Below are 15,716 nucleotides of genomic sequence, written 5' to 3' on the forward strand. Positions count from 1 at the left end.
TAGAAATTTTCTTTCAAGAATGATTTTGTTTTGCCATATGGATACAGAAATATGAAACCTGACTCGTATCATTCCCCTAATATCCCTGTTAGGCAATCACCCAGTCTATATAGACAGGAATGACTTGTAAATGATCATCCAACGTGCTTAGATGTCGAAGTGAAAGGTAAATGTGATACTCACAGCATGTGCCTAGCAGATCTATATTTGTATCTATTCAGTTTCAGTTGTCATTTTCAGGAAACTTGAAAAGGATTTAGAGGAGAAATGACATAGAATAGAGCTGGGTGACACTCTTCAGTACGGCAGTTGTCACTTGTGGACATCAATGTAGAATGGGTGAGGCAGATTTTGCCATTAATGGTTGCAGTGTAGGTGGGAAATTGACTCTGAATTTGTAAAGGGACTTTGAGATGTACAGTGTTCATTGCTCTTGGGCAGCTTGGCTGAGACCTACTTTCCATCTCCATTGCATTAAGAACTCTGGGATAAGACAAGAAGTGTTGGCAGGTGGGTTTTTTCCTGTAACATATGTCAGTATGGTAAGTTCCATGGTTTTGTGAGTGGTCATATGATGCTTCCTGCATTACTGCTTTTTCACAGCGTATCTCAGGATTGAGGAGCAAGGCATTTGTTGCAATGTTCAATCTCTGAGCTGTAGAGTAGTTTTAGGTGTACCAGTGCAGTGTCATACAATGTATTTGAGGCTTTGAGTATGTGTTTGGGTTTGTGCATGATACTCAGTCTTTGTTTTTGTTCTATTGGGAAGATATCAATTGACATCGACGGTCTAAAGATGATGTTTATGATGATACTGATGAAGATAGTAATAGTAATAGTAATAATAATAATAATGATAATAAGATTAATTATAATAATCATAATAATCATAATGACATGGCTGATGGATACATCACACATTCCCATGATATCCTCTTTAGTATAATATGCATTGTTCCTACAACATAGTACAAGAAGTTCTTTTTGTATTTATGCACCTAAGGATAACTTTCAGTGCTTTTTAGTACTGTGAGAGATAATTGATTGGTCTGTGATATATGATTATAGTTATAATTTGTCTCCTAGATGTTCCACAGAACCTCTTTCTTTTCCCCTCTCCACTACCCTGTCCCTAGTTATTCCCTGCTCTAATCCTCTTTCACTTGCTTGTATGCTACCCCTTCCAACTTACATTATGTCTCCACTCAAACATCTCTTTACACAGTAGCTCTAAACAAAGTTGAGTTGTATAGAATGTGTGAAAAGGCAATTTGTTTGACATCTGTAGTTGTGATAGTTTTGTGGTGATGTGTGAAACATTGGCATTTTGTGCAGATTGATACTGATGAATAGTTCAGTCTGAACGATATATCCACATCTTCTCTAGATTTCAATATATTCTGTTTGTCTTCAATGGCAAATTGACCTCTTGACCCATGACTTTATACCAGTAGCCAGAAGATGATGTTCAAATGGTCACTCGTTATGTCCAGTGAAGAGCAAGAGTCTCATTTTTCTTTGGCAATCAATTGTGCGTTGATAATCAGTGCATTTCAACAGGAGCAACCATTTAATTTTCAGGGGTTTTTTTAATGAAAAGAAATGGCAGTTTACATGTTGAAAAAAAAATCCTTCCATTGTATCCATGTTACTGTATATAAAAGGTATCATGAGAGGAGGTTAGATATGAAACTTGACACTTGAGCTGTCCTTTTTAATAGTGCATATTTCCAGTTAAATGTCAAGTGCTATGTGACATGGTGCGGTGAGCCTGCTTTGTCATTCAATTCTTGTACAGCAGACCTCTTGAATGATGAACTGCATGCATTCATGGTGCCTTGATTCTTGATTTCACACTGTCAAAAACAAGTTTTGCAAAATGAATTCATGTATCATAGAACAGTGATATCACCAGTTCTTCCCTTGTATCAAAACCAGTCGTGTTTGATTCTGAGGGTCACCACTATCATGAAGTGCCATACTTTCAGTATCGGGTGTAGTACACACTGGTTAGAAAGAGATCAAAGGAGGGCTTTTCAAGATGTCATTGGAGCTCTGTGCATATAGATATTGTATATCACCATGTGTTTTCCTTCATCATGTATTTTTCACTCTTCACCTCGAGCAAATTTGGCTGATCCAGATCTAGAAAGCAGGAAAGCAGTGGTAATTATGGAAAGTGCTTTGAGCAAAGCACATTTGGCTTGCAGGAAGTAAAATTTGATATTACATTAATGCATTTACCTCCTTGGAAATATGCACAAGAATTTTGATCAAATTGCCTTGCTTATGGAGTCAAAATACATGAAATCTGATAAGGATTAGCTTCATAGTAAATTAATAGTGTAGTCTGTTCATGAAGTGGCCTGCAATTCTGTTGGCTTTATCAAATCACACATGAGAAGCTGATGAAAATTTGACTGAGAAACAGGTGTGATTTTGCCCAAGTAATCCTAAAGCTGAACGTGAACATGGGTAAAAAAAATAATAAAACAAAACAAAGATGAAGAAGAAAACATGCTTGAATATGTGTTGTTACAAATGTACACACTAGTAGTTATGTACATGTATGATGTACTGTATGCATGGTTGTTTTAATGTGTATGTACACAGGTGGACCAGATTAATGGAGAACATTCTATGTGGTATACATATAGTACATACAGGCTGACCAGATCAGTGGAGAATTTTCTAGGTGGTATACAATGTAGCTATACAGTACATGCATGGAATAGGAAAAACATTATAGCTCACTCAATCTAGAATGATTTCACCCATTTCCAGAATGTTCTGGGAAGTGCTTACATGTTTGGCTGAGTGAGGCACTGTCCCTGTAGCCCAATGTGATTGGTAGTTATTCTTGGTAATGATGTTTTGTACATAGTTAGGCAGTGAGTCATCCAGGTTTCCTGGAACTTGGACTGGCTAGTAGGTTGGAGAGAGTTATAGAATGTGCTAGAAGGGGGTGAATGGATAGTATATAAGCCAGAGAAATTCTGCAGTAGGCAGAGTACCCAACACCTCTGCTCTGAGAGTTACGTCACTTCTGGCTCTGTAGCGACTTGTTATAGTCAGTCCTGTGTTACCTGCTGACCTGTTATGTTTGTGGAGATACTTGGCCTGGGAGACATTTTGCCTGCAGAGAATTAATGTGCCTTCATTGGACTCCATATTTTAATGTCAACGGACATTGCTACGGCAAAGCTGTGACGGGCTGGATTCCTAGCTGGACAATATAAAGCGAATCATCATTCAACGCATCGACTGGACGTGGTCGTTGGATTCTGCACATGTCGCTGGGAACATTATACGGTGGATCTATTGTGGACATATACCCTGGATTTATAACGCGGACTATTGTAACCTGTGCCTCTGGATTTACGTCGAAGGAATCATTCATCGGTGCATCACGGATCATTCATTTGTGCATCAAGCATCGTATTTGGACACTACCAGGAAACTGTAGGGATTTCGTGATTTAGTGAGTAAGTGATTCCATTACTGACTTATATTTGTTTCTAGTGATCATTATTGTACTGATGTGAAAACCGATTACGAGTCTGTACCCACAATATCACTGTTAATAAACCGCCTGAACATCAGTTGATTGTTTCTTTTGTGCGATCATTCTCGGAGTGATTTTGGTCGTAACAAAATTGGGGGCTTGTGTCCGGGAAGTGAATTTAAAGCCAAAATTTAGAATTTGGAACGTTCCGGAACTTAGAATATTGGTACAGACATAATACCAGTTGAGTTAGTTGTTCAATTGTATATTGTGTGTATTACAGTGTGACAATGTCAATCAGTACAATGGATGTTCAGGCATTTGTTCAGAGGACAGATTTGTCCCTCAAAGATTTGCAAAGGTTACGCAAATGTGATTTGACTGCTATTGCACAGCATTTGAATGTTGATGTTCCACAAGGTGTAAGAAAGTCAGAAATTCTTGACTTAGTAGCTGGTCACATGGAGCTCAAAGAAGAAATCAACATTCCAGATCAAGCTCAAATTTCAGATCAAACACGGCTTGAGCTTGCTAGATTGGAACTAGAGAAAGAAAAGATGAGATTAGAAATGGAAAGAGAGAGGGATAGACAACAAAGAGAAATGGAAATGAAGGAAAGAATGGAAATGAAGAAACTTGAAGTGGAGCAACAATTGAAATTACGTGAGATGGAATTGACTCATGCACAGATTGTTGAAAATCGTGAAAGGGCTCCCCCTGAATTTGATTTGGCCAAGAACATTCGATTGGTGCCAAAGTTTGAAGAAAACAGAGTCGATGCATATTTTGTGTCATTTGAGAAGGTGGCTAACAGTTTGAACTGGCCACAGGAATTTTGGCCCTTGCTCCTTCAAAGTGTGTTTGTCGGCAAAGCAGCTGATGTGTACTCATCTCTCTCTGAAGAGCAATCACGTGACTATGCTACAGTCAAGAAAGCAGTGTTGAATGCTTATGAGTTGGTGCCAGAGGCGTACAGACATAAGTTCAGAAATTCGTACCGCAAACCAGGCCAGACACATGTTGAGTTTGCTCGTGAAAAAGAAATGATGTTTGATAGGTGGTACAGATCCCTGAAAGTGGATCAGGACTTTGATAACCTACGTGAGGTTGTTCTCTTGGAAGAATTCAAAAAGAGTGTTGCTTTCAGTGTGAGGTCACATTTGGATGATCACAAAGTGACAAGTTTGCATAAAGCAGCCTTGATGGCTGATGAGTATGAGCTGACCCACAGAAATGACAACAGACCACCTTTCAGGAATTTCTCTGGAAACAAGAGAGACAAAATTCAGTCGAGCAATCCAAAGAATGCTGGTTCTGAAAAAGGCACGAGTTCTGAAACTTCATCGGCACCAAAGCCTCAATCTGACAAAGGGTCCAGTACAAGTGCAAATGTCATCAAATGTTTTCACTGTAACAAGACAGGGCATGTAAAGTCACAATGTTGGAAGTTGCAAAACAAAACAAAGAAGGACTTGGGATTTGTCATGTCAAAAAGTGTCCTACCTGAAAACAGTGTCCCGTTCAGTGAAACACAGGCCGTTGAAAGTCAATCTCCCAAATTCAAAGATAGGCTGAAGCAGGTGGATGAGAGCTATCGTAGCTTTTTGTTTGATGGTGAGGTGACCCCATGTACTTCTGGTGAGGCAGGTAAGCCAGTAGTCATCCTGCGGGATACGGGGGCCTCTCAGTCGTTGATGGTGGATGGTGGTATGACTTTTCCACCAGATAGTGCAGTGAATGCAAAAGTCTTGATTCAGACTGTTGATGGCAGTTATATGTCAGTGCCACTGTATAGAGTGGATTTGAAGTGTGACCTAGTTTCTGGTCCTGTCACTGTTGGAGTTGTTCCTGAGTTGCCCATGGCAGGCATTGACTTCTTGTTGGGGAATGACTTGGCTGGGGACAAGGTGGTTGCGTCTCCAGTTGTTTCGGAGAAACCAGTGGTGGTTGCTGAAACTGAGCAGTTGCAGGAGGAATTTCCTGGGATTTTCCCAGATTGTGTTGTGACTAGGTCTCAGGCTCGTAGAGCTGTTCAAGATGATGCGGATTCTGTTGATGTGGAGGAGAATTCCGGTGTTTGGTTGGCAGAAACCTTTTTCAAGGATTTAAATGATGGGGTTGCTGTATTAGGCTCCGAGGCTAACAGTGATGGGCTGTTTAGCAAGTCTTCCTTGGTTGAAGCACAGCAGGCAGACTCTGAGTTGAAAGGCTTGTCTCAGACGGCGTGTTCTGAGGCTGAGGCTGGAAAGGTCCCTGAGTGCTATTATGTCAAAGATGGCATTTTGATGAGGAAGTGGAGACCTCCCCATAGGCCAGCTGATGAGGATTGGACGGTGGTCCGTCAAGTTGTTGTCCCTCCTAGTTACCGCGGTGAGATCTTGAGGATTGCTCACGAGTTACCTGTTGGCGGCCATTTAGGCGTCAGAAAGACAAAGGATCGGATCATGAGGCATTTCTATTGGCCAGGGTTGAATGTGGATGTGGCTGAGTTTTGCAAGACTTGTCACACATGTCAGGTGGCTGGTAAACCACAACATTCAGTGAAGCCGGCGCCATTGATTCCGATACCTGCGTTTGAAGAACCATTCAGTCGGGTTCTAGTTGACTGTGTTGGACCTTTGCCTAGGACTAGGTCGGGTCATAAGTACCTCTTGACAATCATGGATATGTCTACACGGTTTCCAGAGGCTATCCCATTGCGAAATATCACTGCTAAGACTGTGGTAGATGCTCTAGTGCAGTTTTTCACTAGGTATGGGTTGCCCAAGGAAGTGCAGTCTGACCAAGGGTCAAATTTCATGTCAGGCATATTTCAAGAGGTGATGTATCGTTTGGGAGTGAAGCAGCTGAAGTCGTCAGCTTATCATCCCCAATCCCAAGGTGCGTTGGAGCGCTACCACCAGACCCTAAAGACAATGATTAGGGCATTTTGTGAGGAGTATCCCGAGGATTGGGATAAGGGCATCCCTTTCCTGCTGTTCGCCACGAGGGACTCCCCAAATGAGTCGACGGGTTTCAGCCCATTTGAGTTGGTGTACGGTCATGAAGTCAGGGGCCCACTGAAGCTCATCAAAGAGAAATTCATGACGGAGGATGATGAGGTCCACCTACTTGACTACGTGTCAAAGTTTCGTGAAAGGCTTTCAAAGGCTTGTGAGGTAGCTAGGGAACACTTGAAAGTATCACAAGACTCTATGAAGAGAAAGGCAGACAAAAATGCCAAAGCCCGAACTTTCAAACCAGGTGACAAAGTTCTGGTACTGCTGCCCATACAAGGTGAACCACTGAAAGCCAAGTTTAGTGGCCCATACTGTGTCAAAAAGAAACTCAATGATGTGAACTATGTGATCAGTACGCCAGACAGACGAAAAGATCAGAGGGTGTGTCATGTAAACATGCTGAAAGAGTACTATGAGAGAAAGGCTAGTCAGCCGGTAGGCGTAGCTCAGGTGGTAGTAGAAGAAGTAGATGAAGAGGGAGAAGCTCAAGATGAGAATGGAAGTGAGCCCTCTAGTGCCAGGTTGTCTAACTCAGAGATGTTAGGGAAAGTAGATGAGGCACTGAACTACCTACCTGATAATCAGAGGAAAGATGTGACTAGTCTGTTACATGAGTACGAAGAACTGTGTAAAGACAAACCAGGTTGCACCCCTCTGGCTGTACATGATGTTGATGTAGGAGATGCTGACCCTATCAAGCAAAACCCTTACAGGTTAAACCCGAGGAAACTGCAAAAAGTAAGGGAAGAGGTTCAATACATGCTAGACAATGACATAATAGAACCGAGTAAAAGCAGTTGGAGCTCCCCAATCGTCATGGTGCCCAAACCGGATGGGTCTCAAAGATTCTGTATAGATTACAGAAAGGTGAATGCCGTGACGAAAACAGACTCTTTCCCCATTCCCAGACTAGAAGACTGCATTGACAGGGTCGGAAATTCTGCATATGTCAGTAAAATAGACCTTCTAAAGGGATACTGGCAAGTGCCCTTGACCGACAAAGCCAGAGAGATTTCTGCCTTTGCTACACCAGATGGCTTGTTCCAGTGCAAAGTAATGCCATTCGGCATGAAAAATGCTCCAGCCACCTTCCAACGGCTGACAAACCAAATCATTGCCGGACTTAACAACTGTGTCGTATACATTGATGACATATTAGTGTATAGTGACACGTGGGAGGAGCACATTACACACTTGCGGCAACTTTTTGATCGACTCAGGGAGGCCAGATTGGTGATTAATCTGGCAAAGAGTGAATTTGCAAAGGCCAAAGTGGTGTATCTCGGGCATGTAGTCGGTCAGGGACAAGTATTGCCAAGAGAAGCCAAGGTAGAGGCTATACTAGGCTTTCCCATCCCCCAATCCAAGAAGGAGTTGCTCAGATTTCTGGGCATGGCTGGTTTCTACAGGAAATTTGTACCGAATTTCAGCACTGTAGTCACCCCCCTTACAAACCTGCTGAAGGGCAAGGCAAAGTACACCTGGACTGATGAGTGTCAACGAGCCTTCGAGAAACTAAAGGCAGTCCTTGCTAATGAGCCTGTTTTGGCAGCTCCTGACTTCGCAAAGCCATTCAAGGTGGCAATAGATGCTAGCGATGTAGGAGTGGGAGCGGTTTTGCTCCAAGAAGATGAAGAAGGCACTGAACGACCAGTTAGCTACTTCTCCAAAAAATTGAACACATACCAGAAGAAGTACTCCACAATTGAGAAGGAGGCTCTCAGTCTCATCCTTGCCCTCCAGCAATACGAAGTGTACTTGACAAATAGCAAAGGGGAGATCACGGTCTATACTGACCACAACCCCTTGGTCTTTTTAGACCGGTTCAAAATGAAGAACAACAGGTTGTTCAGATGGAGCATGATGACGCAGCCATATGCACTCAAAATCAAACATGTGGCAGGCAAAAACAATGTAATTGCCGACGCTCTGTCAAGAGTGTAACATGAAGAGAGTATCAAAGGTGAGAAGTTTTCACTGCATATCATTTCCAGTGTATGTGTTTAGCATATTCATTAATGTGTGCAAAACAGTTTGATATGATTGTATAAGCTCCGAGAATCCAAGCAATATTATTGTAAATGGTATCCATGAAAAGATAACATGGAATTAATACAGCTATCCAAAAGGCATGTGATAGTATGTGATTATTGTAGCTTGACTTGGATTTTACCTCACATTCATTGTAAATAATAATGAGAAATTGTGAAGGTAAAAGAAACCCTTGCTACGGCAAGGCTTTCTTTTTCCCATGGGGGATGGTGTTACAAATGTACACACTAGTAGTTATGTACATGTATGATGTACTGTATGCATGGTTGTTTTAATGTGTATGTACACAGGTGGACCAGATTAATGGAGAACATTCTATGTGGTATACATATAGTACATACAGGCTGACCAGATCAGTGGAGAATTTTCTAGGTGGTATACAATGTAGCTATACAGTACATGCATGGAATAGGAAAAACATTATAGCTCACTCAATCTAGAATGATTTCACCCATTTCCAGAATGTTCTGGGAAGTGCTTACATGTTTGGCTGAGTGAGGCACTGTCCCTGTAGCCCAATGTGATTGGTAGTTATTCTTGGTAATGATGTTTTGTACATAGTTAGGCAGTGAGTCATCCAGGTTTCCTGGAACTTGGACTGGCTAGTAGGTTGGAGAGAGTTATAGAATGTGCTAGAAGGGGGTGAATGGATAGTATATAAGCCAGAGAAATTCTGCAGTAGGCAGAGTACCCAACACCTCTGCTCTGAGAGTTACGTCACTTCTGGCTCTGTAGCGACTTGTTATAGTCAGTCCTGTGTTACCTGCTGACCTGTTATGTTTGTGGAGATACTTGGCCTGGGAGACATTTTGCCTGCAGAGAATTAATGTGCCTTCATTGGACTCCATATTTTAATGTCAACGGACATTGCTACGGCAAAGCTGTGACGGGCTGGATTCCTAGCTGGACAATATAAAGCGAATCATCATTCAACGCATCGACTGGACGTGGTCGTTGGATTCTGCACATGTCGCTGGGAACATTATACGGTGGATCTATTGTGGACATATACCCTGGATTTATAACGCGGACTATTGTAACCTGTGCCTCTGGATTTACGTCGAAGGAATCATTCATCGGTGCATCACGGATCATTCATTTGTGCATCAAGCATCGTATTTGGACACTACCAGGAAACTGTAGGGATTTCGTGATTTAGTGAGTAAGTGATTCCATTACTGACTTATATTTGTTTCTAGTGATCATTATTGTACTGATGTGAAAACCGATTACGAGTCTGTACCCACAATATCACTGTTAATAAACCGCCTGAACATCAGTTGATTGTTTCTTTTGTGCGATCATTCTCGGAGTGATTTTGGTCGTAACAAAATTTTGATCTTTAGTTTAACATCAAGTTTGAGCATGTATCTTACAACAGAAGTACCAGTTTTGTGAATTTAGTACTTTAGTTACACTGTAGCTGTCTGCAAGAATTTGTGGGTATGTTATCTCTTGCATATATGCTTTTTAGTACATATGATTCAGTGAATGACAGTTCAACTTCACATTCCACATTCTTCTACAGTTGTGTATGCTACAGACCAGCACAGTTATCTTCATTTGCACCGTGTTTGTATTCATGAGTATGTGTGTGTGTGTGTGTGTGCGTGTGTGTTTGCGTGTGTGTGTGGGGGGGGGGGGGGGGGGGGAGGGGGAGTGTTGCTATGATGTTGCAAACAGAAACAAGATGTGTGTGTGAAAATCACAGGTCATGTGATTTGGCAGTATCAGTGTGCCCTTGTGACATTTATGATTGAGTGTGGTTAATCTGAATGAAAGTGGAAGATGCCATTGCATCATAGAAAAGGTTACAATAAACTTCCATTCAATACTTCAGTGATTTCACTGCTGCTTTATGCATGCTGAAAGTTGGCTTGCTATTCTGAAACAGAATGCTATGATCTTAATTTTGCCTTGAAGGAGATTGGGATGAGTTTTATACTAGAGCTGCCTTCTTTCTTTCTATCAGGTATTTACATTTTCACAAATGCAATGCTTCATTTCACTTCAATATATCTCTTTGAATGTATTACTGCAGAAGCAAGGATTTGTACCATCAGACATGTTTTTTTTTGTTTTTTTTGGTCAACTTTGCAGGGTATAAACACATGTGAAATGACTGTACGTAGTATGGTGTGTATTTGTCTGTGTTCCTGATACAAACCCACCTATTGCATTCTCAATGATTGTCAATTTACATATTTGTCTGTTAGGCTGTGATGACTCATAAATGTCTGCACAATTTCAGGGTTGCCTATCAGATCCCTGCCTGCCAGCCATGGCTTTGTTGTGTGTATTCCTGAGTGAGTTTGATTGAGCTCGGCTCTCATTGCCACTTAAATTTTTGCCCCATTGCTACATGCACAGGGATCTGAAACAATTACAAAGTCCCTGGACAAGTGGTATTCACTAGCTACTCGGTTAAACTGCTATGATTTGTTTTTTTTTTTTTTCTTTTTATTCATTTTTTTTTCAATAGCTGTACAAGTATAGTTGTGTCACAATTTGTGCATATTGCTGGTCAATATTTTTGAGTGGCGTACCTCAATCAAGTGTAGCCGTCTCACAATTTGGGCATTTTGCTGGTCAGTACTTGTGAGTGACATACCTCAGGTGGATTACTGTATACGCCATATATTTCGCAAGTCTAAATTTTCGCGAATCGGGAATTCCCGACGATTTCGCGAGTGGTTGAATTCGCGATTGTGGAGTCCTGAACTGAACAGAGAAGTGAACATGCGTACGTCGCATTCACATCGGGATCAGAGTCCATATTTTCGCATGTCTTTAAATTTCGCGAATAGCACCTGACTCGCAAAATTCGCGAAAATAAAAACCTAGCGAAATATTCGGCGTATACAGTACTTCAGTTTGGTAGAGTGACAATACTGCCGTGATCACTAATTAAATATTTCAGCTTGAGTAGTGACCTTTCATTGGAGCCAGAACATATTGCCGGTCAGTACTTAAGATACAATTCTACATTTTTCTCTGAATGCGTTTTTGGGCATATGGGCAGGGCAAGGCCTCTATACTGACCTGTCGGCAAATGTCCTTTCAATTTATTTGCCCAGCAGCAGGTTTTACTTGACCCGGGCAAGCAGACGTGTGTGTTTCCAGCATGCTGCATTATGGATACAGAGCTCTTCAGTGCACCTCACTGATTGCCTGTTATGCATGTAAATGATCCTAAAAAAAAGAAGCCCGCCAAAATCAGAGTGACATTCCAGGGCTTTCTTTTACCGTATTGCATGGCATGATGATATGCAGCCTAAATGTAAGATTGAATAGTTCCTTCCTGCCTACTAATGAGTCTAGTCAGTATGGTGGTGAAACTCTTCAGAATTTTGTCACTTTAGCATCCTAGATGAAGTTGTGTTGTGAAAGTGCACTGTGAAATGTAAATTAGAATGAAGGCAATTTAATAAATGGGATCGTGTAGTGATTTGGCTGATGTACTTGTGGATGCACAGTAATACCTGTAGAAATTCTGTACTCCAGGATGCATCACAGAATATATTTCTATGACATTCTTTGATTCAGGTTGATTTATGCTTATACCTTGAGGGAATGAAATGGGCTGGTATACATTACTGTGTATTTAATGCAACATATATTTGAGAAGATACAGTAGGAAGGTATGCTGTATGGTAAAGATCCAAACACTAGCTTTTGCTGGCATGCATTGTTTATGTGCAGCATTGAGAACCGATTATACTGGGTTGATATTGTTGGTATTGAACAGCCGATGTGAAATGCAAATTGCAGTATGTTCTATACGCATATTCGATGTGTATGGGTCAAGCACGGGTCTCCAATCATTTCTTTCACGTGATAAACAGAATAGTACATTTTTTTAAATGATGATGCTTTATGTAGGCCAGTAGGATAATGCTTTCAAATTACTTAGGTTAGATTGTTCATACAGAGGCAGCTTGGTTACCAATGGTATACCTCCATTTTCTTGATTGCGTTGTCACTTGGGTATTGTTGTGATCAGGCCTTGACTTTCTGAAATATGATGACAAAGTGCATTACCTCATGAATTTGACTGGTAAAGTTGTGCATTATTGTTATTATACTGTAGCTCTCCACGAGTGTGTTGCAGCTTTGCAAGCACAGTGCTGAAATAGTTGTGTAGTGCAGATATTTTCAAGTAGTCTTTGAATCATCGAGCAGGGTCCAAAATTGCAGGCTTCTTAAATTTACCCCCTCCCCCCCCCCCCAAAAAAAAAAAGAAATCATTGTGAAAACATGTACATGTGTATTTATGTAAAAAGTAAAACATGCATTTTATTAAATTCCTTGAGAGGATGCCAAAGTTGTGTTAATTAGTGGGGGCATACAGTAGAGAAAGTCCTTTTTCAGAAAATTGTCTATCTTGGATGATTAATTGCATTGATGGATCCGTGCCCTATAATGTTTGGAAGCTGAGCAGATCTCATGTACATTGTACTTGTGGTGCTAGTGATAAAATCAGCATGAGATGGGATATAGTATACCAGCATTTCTTCTATCTTTTACTTTGTATTGTTATTATACGATTACTTGCTGTTTTTATGAAACAAGAGTCCCATGACACTTTGGGAACCTTCGCAAAGGTGTCAACGGTTCTCTCCATGTGGGTCATATGATAGTTTATATCCTGAATCTTTGATGACAATCGAGCTATGATCTTGGGCTTTTCAGGTAAGTTTCTGCTCCTACTGTGTAATGGCTTTTTATCTGATCAAGTAGAGGGTGAGAAAGAATAGCTCAGTGAAACTGTAATTGTCACAGTGAGTCGCAAGTTGCAATTTCAAATTGACACACGCTTGAATCCTTAAGTGCAGTCCGAATTGTCAGGCGTTGATGTGGCACCAGTAATGAGATAATGCCCTCTGACAGCGTGGTGTCAGACAGTGTCCCACCCACTCCCCCTATAGCCAGAGGCGATGTTGAATCAACCCTCTCCTCATTCGGCAACTCAGTCATCCTGTGTTGTGCGAGACAAGCCCAGCAGAATGCGGGGCCACTGTCAGTGGGCTCGACGGCATGCTCCACAGTCGTTGTTTTGGCAATCTCAGTCGTCACCTAACAAGTTCTTCCTATTGCATGTCATATTCGCGCAGGGTTCAACGCATGGTGTGACAAGCCATCGTCTCTCCCCCCAATGCACTACGCTGTCTGTGCGTGCTGTGCTCTGAAATCGGGACGGGCCTCATCCGCTACTACAAGGATCTAATTAAGCGAGAAAACCGCAGCAGATCGTGCTCGGCAATTGCCGAGCTGCATCGCACAGTGGATGTACCTGTAAGAGGCATGAGCCAATGACCAGGTCACCGCCAAGTCGCATCCTTTGAGTCATCTCTCTCAGCCTGCTGGCTTTGAGGTAACATTAAAGGTGAGAGTCAAGTTGGTGAGCAGTTGGCCAGATGGAATTCTGTGTCTGCTGGATAAAATTTCGTTGTATACCTTTTTTTGCAATGTCATTCCAGAGCGGCACACATACCGGCCGCTTCCTAAAGTGAGTGTTGTCCCCCTGTGCAATTGGATAGATGAGTCAGATTGTTGATATCACCTAACCCGTGAGATTGGTTGAGGCATTGAACATTTTCAGGTCCTCTCTTTGAATGCCTTATTTTTTTTTTCTTTGTAGTAATTGCCTGCATAAGAGAGAGAGAGAGAAAGAATTATTGCTGAGCTCTAAACAATAAGAAATTTTGCAGCAGGTGTGCTATATGATGAAAATCTCTCTTGAAACCAAAAGCTTTAAATACTCTACCATTATGATATAGATGAGTACATAGTTTTCTTCACCTGCAAATCAACAAAAAAAAAAAGAATGAAAGAAGAAATAAACAGCTAAATGTTGCACTGGTCCCATGTACACATGTGCGTGTTTGTAGCTATCATGCATAGTCACAAGCTTTTTTCTTGCTTTACTTTTTTTTTAATTATGCTATTTATAATCATTGAGATTGAATTATTTGACGTTGTCACAATTCAACTGAATTTAGGCAATATCCTTAAATGATTGTGGTTAATTCTAATAGCACTGCTAAACTAAGAGGAAATGGGGAAATGATTTGAATGTGGACAAAGTCGATAGAGAATGATTAAAGGTCATTGACTTTTCCCTGACGAGACGTCGGCCCTTTCTGAAAACCTTCTGAATGAGATGTTTTTGTTTTACTTTGATAGATACCATGTGTGTTCGTCAAGGATGGAGTAATCAAATAACCCTACAAAAGGTCAAATGTTTAATGTTTAACCAAAATCTTGCTTTGACACTCATACCATGTCACCACAGTCTGCAAGACAGAAAGTTGATAGATGTATTTTTGTATGGCATGCAGGCATTTGCTACCAATTTCGAAGCAGTTACCTTTTATTAAATGAAATCCTTCACAAGAGGAATGGAATTGTAAATTGAAATGAGAAATGTCATGAATCTGTTTCTGATGTCTTCATTCAACAATTTCATAAAGTTTATATTATTAATACAATGTGTACATGAAAAGGCATTAGTACAATGACTAACAATGTTTTCTATCTTATTAGCTACTGCATCTAAACTAAAAACTGCCTTTCCATACTGCATAAAGCATGCAATGTGTGTGTGCGTACTGAGCCCTACATGTACGTGACTTCAGCTACTTTTAGACCCACCTCCAATTGATGATTTTAGATACCTAGAAGAATCACCTTTGTCAATTCAAGCCAGTCTATACCAAGTGCAAGGCCATTTTTAATTGATTTGGCATTGTTAATAGCCCCAACCCCCCCCCCCCCCCCAATAAAAACACAATTTTTGCCCAGGATAGGACATTATAGAATGAAGGTCCTGTGTGTGAGACAGCTACCGTAAGAACTCATGCACATAAAAGATCACCCCCCCCCCTTTCATGGGAGGGGAGGGGTATGATGAGGGTAATTGTGCAATTTTGTTTTTATTTATTGTAAAAGTACCCAAGAGCACAAGGGAACTTGATCGGCAAAATTAAGGTCTTAAAAAAACAAAAACAAACAATGCTATGTGCTCTGCTCGTTGTAATGGTTTTTATTTTAATATATGATCATTATAGATGTGCAGCGGTCTACTTTTAATCCATTATTTCAGTCTAGTTCCATTGCCATTTCCACCCTGATAAAAAGAATGTTGTGAACAGAAGTAC

General features: G+C 41.0%; 1 long non-coding RNA gene across 1 annotated transcript in view; it reads left to right on the forward strand.

Annotated features, from left to right (window-relative positions):
- The window catches only part of LOC139731525 (uncharacterized), a 39,760-nt gene extending 25,878 nt beyond the window's left edge, over nt 1–13,882 (forward strand). The window contains exon 3 of the long non-coding RNA XR_011710969.1: nt 13,671–13,882. This is a non-coding gene — a long non-coding RNA (uncharacterized lncRNA). The remainder of the gene's footprint in view (nt 1–13,670) is intronic.
- Nucleotides 13,883–15,716: the final 1,834 nt, after the last annotated feature.

The sequence above is a fragment of the Diadema antillarum genome, unplaced genomic scaffold (assembly GCF_040938485.1).
Source record: "Diadema antillarum isolate AM-2024a unplaced genomic scaffold, OU_Dant_1.0 seq00000377_RagTag, whole genome shotgun sequence".
NCBI lineage: Eukaryota > Metazoa > Echinodermata > Echinoidea > Diadematoida > Diadematidae > Diadema > Diadema antillarum.